The 11,406-nt window shown below is 37.5% G+C and overlaps 1 pseudogene across 1 annotated transcript; it reads left to right on the forward strand.

The window, feature by feature from the left end:
* Positions 1-930: 930 nt before the first annotated feature.
* LOC147495319 (uncharacterized) lies at positions 931-6,883 on the forward strand (annotated as a pseudogene). Its single transcript, XR_015197402.1, has 7 exons — positions 931-2,123; positions 2,253-2,319; positions 3,125-3,269; positions 3,358-3,581; positions 5,923-6,133; positions 6,210-6,405; positions 6,512-6,883. The product of XR_015197402.1 is annotated as an uncharacterized LOC147495319 (transcript).
* The last annotated feature ends 4,523 nt before the right edge of the window (positions 6,884-11,406 follow it).

Consider the following 11,406-nt stretch of genomic DNA (forward strand, 5'->3'; position numbering starts at 1 on the left):
AAGTCTAGCATCTCTCAATCGGTCCAATGTCATGGGTTCACCCTTTGAGTCCGATTTTCTGGTTTGGCTTTAGATTTTGTTTGTCCAAAGCCATGGCTCTCCCCCTTTATCTATCCCCTCTCCGATTTCTTTGGATTGGGTACCTTGGTTAGGCCACCGCCATTTATTGGGCTTATGGTGGGGCGCTCTTTTTGAATTGCTAATCCCTTTGTCGTGGAGTTTTATATTGTCGCGATTTGTTTGTGGAGACTTTCGAAGTCTTTACTCCGGGAGATCCAACACGGTGGATATAATCCGGGGTTTCCAATGTGGTTTTGTTCTTTCTTGTTGGGTGCTTGGATTTGGTGGAGTTTATGTTGAGAAGACAAGATGTTTAGAGTTCTTGTTTGCTACAGTTGTACTGATTACATCATTGTTTTTCTTGCTTGCAGCTTATTGTCCTGAATGTAATGTTCTTATCTTTGAATGAATACAATCAGACAATTATCAAAAAAAAAAAAAGGTTCAACTCCCCACATTATCAATTTTTCAAAAAAAAAAAAAAAAAAAAAATTATATAAGGGTGATCCGGCCACGGTTTAAGCTTAGACCGAGGGTCCAACCATAAACTAAAGTTTTAACTGAACCGAATCGAAAATTTACCGGTTCTGGTCGGACCCCGGTTCAACCACCGGTCCGGTCCGGTTTTTTAAACACTGGATCAACCCGGTTCTCGTTAAATCCATAATTATTTGCCGAGCCAAACTAGAACTAGAAGCAAAATTAATCCCCAAATCCGTGTCTGATTTCTAAACCGGGCAAAAAAAAACCATATTTATTTCTTCCTCAGCACTTAATCCGTGAGCGTAAAATCCACAACAAACCAAAAAAAAAAAAAAACCTTCCCCCCTTACAGAATCCTCCCTCCACAATTTTCTCTCGTTCTCTCTTCTCTCTTCTCCACCTCCGCTAAATCTAGTAATAACCACCCCACCACAAACCAAATAAACAATGCCATCCCGAGAGTCACTAGGTTACTACACACAAGTAAAACTCCCCCGTCCCACTCGTGTCAAAAACAAAACTCCTGCTCCTGTCCAAATCACAGCCGAACAGATTCTCCGCGAAGCCAGAGAACGTCAAGAAGCTGAAATAAGACCACCTAAACAGAAAATCACCGACCCCACTGAACTATCCGACTATCGTCTACGCAAACGTAAAGAATACGAGGATTTAATTCGACGCGTCAGATGGAATATTGGCGTCTGGATAAAATACGCACAATGGGAAGAGTCTCAAAAGGACTTCGCACGTGCCAGGTCTGTATGGGAACGTGCTTTGGAAGTAGATTACCGAAACCACACTCTCTGGTTGAAGTATGCGGAAGTGGAGATGAAGAATAAGTTTATAAATCATGCTAGGAATGTGTGGGACCGAGCGGTTAGTTTGTTACCTAGGATTGATCAGTTATGGTATAAGTATATACATATGGAGGAGATACTTGGGAATGTTGCGGGTGCTAGGCAGGTTTTCGAGAGGTGGATGGGTTGGATGCCTGACCAACAAGGGTGGTTGAGTTATATAAAGTTTGAACTTAGGTATAATGAGATTGAACGGGCCAGGGGGATTTATGAACGCTTTGTACAGTGTCACCCCAAGGTTGGGTCGTGGATTAGGTACGCCAAATTTGAGATGAAGAATGGGGAAGTGGGTAGATGTAGGTATTGTTATGAGCGTGCTATTGAGAAACTAGCCGATGATGAGGAAGCGGAAGTGTTGTTTGTTGCGTTTGCGGAGTTTGAACAACGGTGTAAAGAGACGGAGCGTGCTAGGTGTATTTATAAGTTTGCACTTGATCATATTCCCAAGGGGAGAGCGGAAGATCTTTATAGGAAGTATGTTGCGTTTGAGAAACAGTTTGGTGATAAGGAAGGGATTGAGGATGCTATAGTTGGGAAACGAAGGTTTCAGTATGAGGAAGAAGTGAGGAAGAGTCCACTTAATTATGATACGTGGTTTGATTACATTAGATTGGAGGAAAGTGGTGGGAAGAAAGATAGGATTAGAGAAGTGTATGAAAGAGCGATTGCTAACATTCCTCCTGCTGAGGAGAAGCGGTACTGGCAGAGATATATTTACTTATGGTATGTGTTTTATCAATGTTGAAAAGCAGTCTACATTGTGATAATTTAGTGCTCTCTTTTGTTATAACCTTATCTTGTAAGTTGTTCTTTTACTGATAAAATATGTTATATGTTATATGGTTGTTATAGGATTAACTATGCTTTGTATGAAGAACTTGATGCTGAAGACATGGAGCCGCATAAGGGAGGTCTATAGGTATTTATCGCTCATAAACTTACTAATTGGTACTTTTAATACCAGGGTCAATTGTCACTTGTTTTCTTTAATGGTATTATCTGTTAGAGAGCTTAAAGATGATAAGTAACTTCTATGCATTGCTTGATAACTTCTATGAATTTCGGTTTGTATGTTAATTGACTTTGTGTTATGAGCTCCTCGAGTTGTACTCTAGTTCTTTCTTGACTTGTGCCCTTGTGAGCCTTGATCAATCAACCATTTAAAACACTGGCAGTCACTGGCATGAAAGGATGGTTTCCTCTGAGTACTCTCTCTTATCAAACACACATGTATTTTTGCATGCATACTGTCTTCTTAGCTGGCAGTGATACAAATGTGCGTATGTCAAGTATGTGACTATGCGCACAGTTCTGCATCATAGGAAGTTAGGAACAAAAGATTGGTAATAACTGAGTATCTGTTTGATTCAAGTCAAAACTGAAATTTTGTAGAGGTACTACATAAAACTCATTAATTTTGGTTTAATAGCTGCAGTGCTTTCTTTTTGTTGTGTGTTCTTAACCATGATGTGGTTAAAGTAAAGATAGTTCTTGTAGGAAAAATCTCTACACTTGATGCATCGTGTGCGTACAATGTTGCAAGATTCATTACCTTATGCAGTAGATAACTGTATTTATCCATTTGTCCTTGGAGATCGAGAATGTCCATCCATTGCAGTAGATAATGTAGTATATATTATCAATTGGATCCAATTTGTGATGCCAATAACAGTATCAGAAACGGATGGCGTATCTAACTCAGTAACTGTATTATTGTGTACCAGAGAATGTTTGAAGCTGATTCCCCATTCAAAGTTCTCATTTGCGAAGATCTGGTTACTTGCTGCCCAATTTGAGATCCGGCAAAAGAATATTGATGGTGCACGTAAGCTTTTGGGGAATGCTATTGGAAGATCCCCAAAAGACAAGGTATTATTAATGTTTTCTTTATATAACTTTGAGTCGATATATGTTTCTCTTTAGTAAGGTTTTACTGACACTCATGCCTTGACAACAGATATTTAAGAAATATATCGAGATAGAGCTGCAGCTCGAAAAAAATTATTCGATGCAGAACTCTCTATGAGAAATACCTGGAATGGGCTCCTGAAAATTGCTATGCCTGGAGCAAGTATGCTGAATTGGAGAGGTCATTAAAAAGCTTAAACTGAGAGGGCTAGAGCTATATTTGAACTTGCAATAGCACAACCTGCACTGGATATGCCAGAATTGCTTTGGAAGGTGCGTAAAGATAATATTGCTATGGTTGTATTGTCAAACATATAAATTATCTGTATAACTCACTTGCATCTGTATATCATTGAAAGGTTTTTACTGAAACTAAAAGTAATATTGCTATGGTTGTATTGTCAAACATATAAATTATGAAACTGCTTTCATCAAGTTTTAGGTAAGGTTGGAATATGAAAATCAAACAATGATTGTAGTCCATAATTACATAAATGGTATTTGTGTTTTTTAAAAATGTATAATCTCTCAAAATATATTTTAGTTATTGAATAAGAAAAGAAGACAAAAATCTGAAGAAGAGAGAAAAATAATTATGTACGGCCCTAATTAGTTTTGGCCTCCTCTCTCACACATCTACATATAGGGTTTTTGGGGCTATATGGATCGGTTGACGGTTGGGTAGGAAATTTTATCTTCTTTTCCCTGCTTAGTTCCCTCTTGGGACGGAATAAATGACTAAATGAGTACAGTAATTGAGCAGTTTGCTAGGGAGGTAGTTAGAAGGGAAATGTGTTTTTTATCCGGTGTAGGGGAGAATGGGTGATGGGGTGGGAGGGGTATTTTGAACGAGTATGCCCCTGAGTGTGCTTCTTTTGACTTCATTTCCCCTTTAACCATCCCTACTAAATTGGCGCATAGACTGAAGTTTATTTTAAGAATGTTCTTTCGGAACGTAAGTACCATCTGGTTTAGAAAAGGTGATGTCTCTCTAAGAAAGATAACAAAAGGGGGGAAAGGGATTTGTTCGTAGATGATAACTGTTGTTCTGTTGAAATTCAGAACCAGTTTTTTTGTTCAAGTGCCTATAAGAAGGAGTGTTCAGGATGTTTAGAGGTATCTGGTGGGGGACGTCAAGGAGGTTCTCTTTGATTGGGCATGTCTTGATCCATCGTTTAAAGGGAGTGAGATTTGAAGACTGTGTAAATAGGGTGAGACATGAGAGCACTTTTGTAAATTGGGGGGCTTGAGTGGGCAAGTAGCTACTTACTACTTTCCATTGAAACCATGTAATCTTTACCGTATTATTTTAAGAAATATATAGTGAACTTTACTGATAAAAAAAATGTTAAGACTGCACCTGACTCATTTAGAGAATTCCTCTCTTCCCAGTTCTCTCTCCAGAGCATTCAGTGGTGTTATATTTTTCATCTGTGATTGAGAAGTATGTTTGCTCATTGTATTCGCAGGAAAAAATCTTTTACAACGTGGTAGTAGTGTGAGAGAGGGAGCGAGGGGAGTGGGGGAGTTTTCTCCTTTTTTTGTTTTCCATTGTTTGTGCCCTTTAATCGAGGTCAATTACAATAGTATTTTTTTTGAAAAAAAATATTACAGTAATCTTTCTCCTCAGGGGACAGAATTTTGTGAGACCAATAATTTCTTTTTTACACCTTTGTTATAACCAGCAAGTGAATAAGATCATCAGTAAATTATAAAAAGTTTACATAATTAACTGTGTTTTTTAGAAAAATATAACTTCATATGTAATGCACAAAAGTCAAGATGCCTAAATTTGTTTTCAAGGGTGGATTTGGGGTGGAGTAGAGAATTGATAGTAAAAAAAGGAAGAGAAACTACATTTGTTCGATTAAGTACGGCTTATTTGATACCTATATGGCTATATATTGCTTGAATAACACAACAAATAATGATTTTGAAGCATTAATTTGGAAGTACGGTTGCAGTAGTGCCGGCTTATCAGTTGAACGGTAAAACATAATTCTCAAAGGCTCAAACTTTTATTCTTGTTGCCCAGTATTAGCCTTAAAATGATATTCTTCATAAAGTGAAAAAGATATTTCTATTTGACATCTTTGTTGAATCAAGTACACACGCGCACACACACAAACACACATGCTTCAGAAGAATGGGGATAAATAAATGTTTATCTAATCAGCCTTTCTCTTGGCACTGACTAGTGAAAATCCAATTTTGTTATATCTTCACCTTTAATTGGGGATTCAATTGGAAGAATTTATAGTTTGCGTGAAGGAAATAATAGTTTTGATGTCTATGTTGTTTGGTTGGTTCCTGGCTTCAATATAATAGAAGTTGAAACTGAGGATCCAGGAAAACTTGATACTCTGATTAGGCTCCATGGCATAATGTTGAATCAATATAAACAAATGGCATGTCTATCTTGAATAAGCTGAATATCTAATTCCTATGATTATCATACATGATATTAAACCCCTCTGGTATCAGTAGTCTGGATCCCAGAAACAGAGAAGTGGTATACGTATTTATCACGATTTTACTATATTCTCTCCTGTTTAGTTAGTGCAAAGCAAAGGCAGTAAATTTTATTAATCATGATTCTATCTAATTTATACAGGCATATATTGATTTCGAGATATCAGAAGGGGAATATGAAAGAACCAGACAACTCTATCAGAGGTTACGTGATCGCACAAAGCACTTGAAGGTGTGGATCAGCTTTGCGAAGTTTGAGGCGACTGCTGGTTTGGAAGGCAGTGACGTGGCAGAAGAGAATGACCAGGCTTTACTTCTGGAACAAAGGAAGCAGTGCCTCCAACGCGCTAGAAGTATGTTAGAATTGCTTTTCCGTTCTTTGAAAAGTGGTGTATAGATTGAGTCTCACATTTCCTATTTTACTCCCAGGCGTGTTTGAAAATGCTGTTAACCACTTGAGAACTTCCGCGCCTGAGCTCAAGGAAGAAAGAGCTATGCTGTTGGAGGAGTGGCTGACTATGGAGAGTAGCTTTGGCGACATTGGAGATGTCAGCATAGTGCAGAATAAGTTGCCGAAGAAGCTCAAAAAGAGGAGAGAGATCGTTTCTGAGGATGGACCTACTGGGTATACTCCTTACTGTGCATTTATTTTTTGTTGGCTCCAGTTATTAGTGTAAACTTCTGTATTTTGTTGTGGATGGTAACGCTAATCCTCTTATAATAATTTTCAGGTATGAGGAATACTACGACTATATCTTCCCTGAGGAGACTGCACCACAGAATCTCAAGATTCTTGACGCTGCTTACAAGTGGAAAAAGCAAAAATTTAGCCATACGGAGGAATGAGGGGTGTTCACATGGTAATTACGTCATGAAAGCAGATACTCATTTTATTTGTTTTTCAAGGCGATTTCTCATCTTGTGTTATATATGTTCATTTTCATCCTGTATGGTATCTGTGAAGTGCTTTGAAATGAGTTTCTACTTTTTCCTTCTTTTTCAAAGTCAAGGCTGTACACAGGTCCATGTATTGTAAAAATCTGATGTTGTATTACTTAAACAATGTCATTTTGAATGTATGTTTTTCATGTTTCAGCTGACAACGTTTCTGTTATGTTGTCTTTAGGAATATTGTTTTGCATGTGACCCGTCTTTTTCCAATGTTTATTGTCTACACAACTAGTTAGTTTTCATTGTAAATTAAGTAAAGAAACAAATATTTACAGTAGGATATATTGTTATATAGTAATGATTCTTATACCTGTTATTGTTGATGCTTTATCTTTTAGACAAGTTTGCCTTTACCACGAATTTTAGTTTTGCGCTTTTAACATCCAGCAGGTAAATAGTGTAAGCACCACAATTTTTATGTGAAAAATCTAGTGCATTTCTGATGAACAGCGTACAATTCCTGAGCGAAAAAAGAGCTTCCAGTTTGGTGGTCTCACTATTGAGATTTCCATCAAAGTTGATTCATGTCCAATCACTCGCACTACCTGAAAAGTACAATGTTTGATTGGATCTGGCGTGACGGCAACGACTTTTTGAGACAAATGACAACATCCTAACCAATATATTGCCGTCCATTTTCTAATTGAAAAATCAAGACAAAAATACTACAAATGGTATAATGTACTATCGAAGTTAACTAATTGGAACAATGTACTATTTATTGGACCAATTTATGCAATGCACTATCTCAATTGGGTCAATTGACACAACGTCTCTAATTCCGGCCAATTTAGACTCCCGGAGTGATAATGTGTCAGGTGGAGCCTTATTTTTTTTTCCAACTTGGACAACTAATAAACAAATTAAAAAATATATATATATTACACATCATAGCCCACGAGCCCTTCTGTTCCCCTCTTTGAGATTATTTCCCTCCAAATTGCAAAACACAGAAACCCAAATTTATTCCCCAAATTGAAACCCCCCCCTAAACTATTGTATATAACCAAATTAATTCCACATTTTCTTTCTCCTAATCACTAGTTATTCCACCTTTTCAAAAGTAGAGACAATTTGATCGCGCATTTGATCCCCAACCTCAAAAGACGACAACATTTCAAAGTGGGACTGTTTTGCACGCACTCAATAACTAAGTTTTATTGAATCTAGTGCCTTGCATTGTCTATTGTCTTGTCTTTATTGTATCTATTGGCTTATTATTTATTTGACATATTTATATTGTAGTGTCTCTATTGTGATTTGTAAAAATAAAAAGGAATTGTTTTTTGTGGTCAACTGTAACATTGTCTTATGTCTTAACAGTGGATGAAACATTTAGTTTTGAGATTCATCATGGGGGAGAGTTTAAGCCTACACCATTATTGCATTACTCTGGAAAGATGGATTTTGTTTATAATGTGGATCGTGATAGAATAAGTTATTTTGAATTGGTTGATATGGTTAAGTCTTTGGGATATTAGAGTTTCTCCAAACTCTATTACTGCTACACATGGAAGTCATTGGACTCAGGCCTTACTTTACTTTCAAATGATGAAGATACTAGTAAAATGGTAACTGTTTTGGAAAGTTTGAGAAAAAGTTTCACTCAAATAGCACTTTATGTGGACAATTGTGCTGAGGTAAATGTATTTGAACAAGATGATGTGTCTGATGGGAGTGAAGATGAGGTATTGTCTGATGTTGAATTTTATATGTCTGATCAGGATGAAGGGTCTGAAGCTGCTAGCTTAGACCATATTATTGAAGTTGATGAAGAGTTGATACAAGGTAGGACCCAAAGACTGATGACCCAAAACCAAAGGCATGAGACTAGGACCCAAAACCAAAGGTATGAGACTAATGTTTTTCATGAAGTTAAAGTAGAAAGTAATGCTGGGGATGGAGAAGAAGGAAGAAATGTACAAAATAATGCATGTGTAGGTAGGAAGGATACTAGTGGCAGAACTAAGGTGAATGTATTATACATGTTCATGAATATAGTTGGGGATGGTAATGAAAAAGAAGGGGGCGGTACTAACAGTGAATATGCTCCTTCTGAAGGGGATGATAGTCCTGTAGAGACTGATGAGGATGAGGATGAGAATCTAAATTTTAGAAGGAAGCCCAAATTCCCCTCTTTTAATCCTTACATTGATACAAGTAAGGCTGAGCCTATCCTTGGCATGAGGTTTGCATCTCCAAGTCAACTGAAGGAATATCTTGTTGATTATGTTGTTGCTGGTGGATATAATTTAAAGTTTGAGAGAAGAGAAGTACAACTACTTATATGGAAGTTATATGTGTGGAACCATGCACTTGGAGGTTGTGGGCAACCTATATGCAGAATGAGAAAAGTTTCCAGATCAAGACTCTAAGGCATGAATACCAATGCAGCAGGGATTTCCATATTAAAGTTGCAAATTGTAGCTGGTTGTGTAGGAAGTACATGCTCAGGATCCTTGCAAACCCAAGTTGGAAATGCAGTGACTTTAGGCTTGAGGTGTTAGGGACATACAATATCCATGTAACTGATGTGCAATGTAAGAAGGCAAAACTGAGAGCATTTGGTGAGGTTGAAAATTCATTGATTGCGTACTATGATAAGTTAAGGGATTATGCACAAGAACTATTGGACAAGAATCCAGGTAGCACAGTGAAAATTGATGCTGCAAGTGTTGTTGAAAATGATCCAACAACAGATAGGTTTTTTCAAAGAATGTATATCTGTTTTGATGCATTGAATAAGGGTTGGTTGGAAGCATGCATGCCTGTTATTGGATTAGATGGGGCTTTCTAAAAAGGGTTTTGCAAGGGTCAGCTGTTAGCTGCAATTGAGAGAGATGCAAACAATCAAATGTACCCAATAGCATGGGCAGTTGTTCCAGTTGAGAACACAGAAAATTGGGTGTGGTTTATGGATTTGCTAGTTAAATACCTTGGGATAGGTAATACTATTACATTGACTGTTATATCTTATATGCAGAAAGGACTTCTGAATGCAACATTTGAAAAGTTACCATTTGCTGAGAAAAGGTTGTGTGCTAGACATATATATGCAAACTTCAGGAAGAAGTTTAGTGGTACACAACTGAAAAATCTATTTTGGCAGGGTACCAGAAGTGTCACTTGTGTAGAGTTTGAGAGTACTATGGAGGAGATGAAAGCTGTGTGTGTTGAAGCTGTTGAGGAATTGACTAAGCACCATCCAAGCTTATGGTGTATGGCTTACTTTGCTCTTGATAGCTGTTGTGACAATGTGGAGAATAATATGTCAGAATGTTTCAACAATACCTTCAGAGTAGCTAGGGCAAAACTAATAATATATATGTTAGAGGATATAAGGAAAAAATGTGTGAAAAGAAACATGAAGAAGCTTGATGAAATGAAGAAGAAATGGACTGATGTGCTTTGTCCAAGAGTTAGAGAGAAGCTTGAAAAGAATAAAGTTTTACACAAATATTGGGAACCACAATTTTTTGGTGAGGACAAGTTTGAAGTATCACATGGGAAAGAGCAGTTTGCAGTAGATATGGCCAAACAATTTTGTGCATGTAGGCAGTGGACCTTGAGTGGGATTCCATGCCCCCATGCAATTTTTGTGATTGTTTATTCCAAATTGAATCTAGATAGGTTTGTGTCTCAGTGGTTGAGGAAAGATCAGAATATGAAGGCATACCAACACTATCTGAAACCAGTCAATGGTGAAAAAGAGTGGCCCAAGACTGAATATGCAAAAAATATTCCTCCAGTAAATAGAAGAATGCCTAGGAGACCCAAGAAAAATAGGAGAAAAGAAGTGAATGAGGAACCAAAGAGTAATGAAATCAGTCGAAGAGGAAGGGTCATGACATGTTCAATTTGCAAGGATCCAACTCACAACAAGACCAGAAGTCCCAACAAAGATGCTATGCTTAAGGCTAAATTACCAGTAAGTGCTCAAAGCTTGGTTATTTGATTTTTTTTTTTTTTTTCAAAACTAATATATATCAATATAATTAATATCATGCATTGACAATATATATAATAATGATAGTTTGTTATTGTTAATAGGTGAAGAGAAAGAATAATGAGGGAGAATCAAATGAAGGAGTAGACAATGAGGGACCAAAGACTGATGCTAGGCCAAACATGAGAGAAATAGTACCACATGGCTATGGGGTGTACACATCACCTGAGACAGGAGCACAGTATGTGAGGGTAAGAGTTTCTAAATAGTTTTAAAATATGACATGTTATGTCTACTACTGTAAATTGTTATAATGCATTTTAATTTATCTTTAATTTTTTTTTGTGGGTATATAGCTATCTAGGAAAGGACCAATGAAAGAGGTGGGAGAGATGGGGAGAGGAATAGGTGAAGCAGCATCTAAGGTAGTAGTAGAAGCACCAGCTGTAGTGTCAGAGAGGGGGAGAGGTAGAGGTAGAGGAGGTGAAGCACTAGTAGAATCAGTAGTTGAAGCACCAGCTCAAGTGTTAGAGAGGGGGAGAGGTAGAGGGGGCAAAGGTAGAGGTGAAACATCAGCTGAATCAGCAGTTCCAACTCAGGAGTCACAGATGGGAAGAGGAAGAGGGGGGAGAAATCAAATTGAACATTCAGCTGACTTGTCATCTGATAAAGGAAGAGGTGGGAGAAGACAAACACCCACTCAAGAACCAGTGACATCCACTCAACCAA

This window comes from Coptis chinensis, chromosome 6, assembly GCF_015680905.1.
Source record: "Coptis chinensis isolate HL-2020 chromosome 6, ASM1568090v1, whole genome shotgun sequence".
Taxonomy (NCBI): Eukaryota; Viridiplantae; Streptophyta; class Magnoliopsida; order Ranunculales; family Ranunculaceae; genus Coptis; species Coptis chinensis.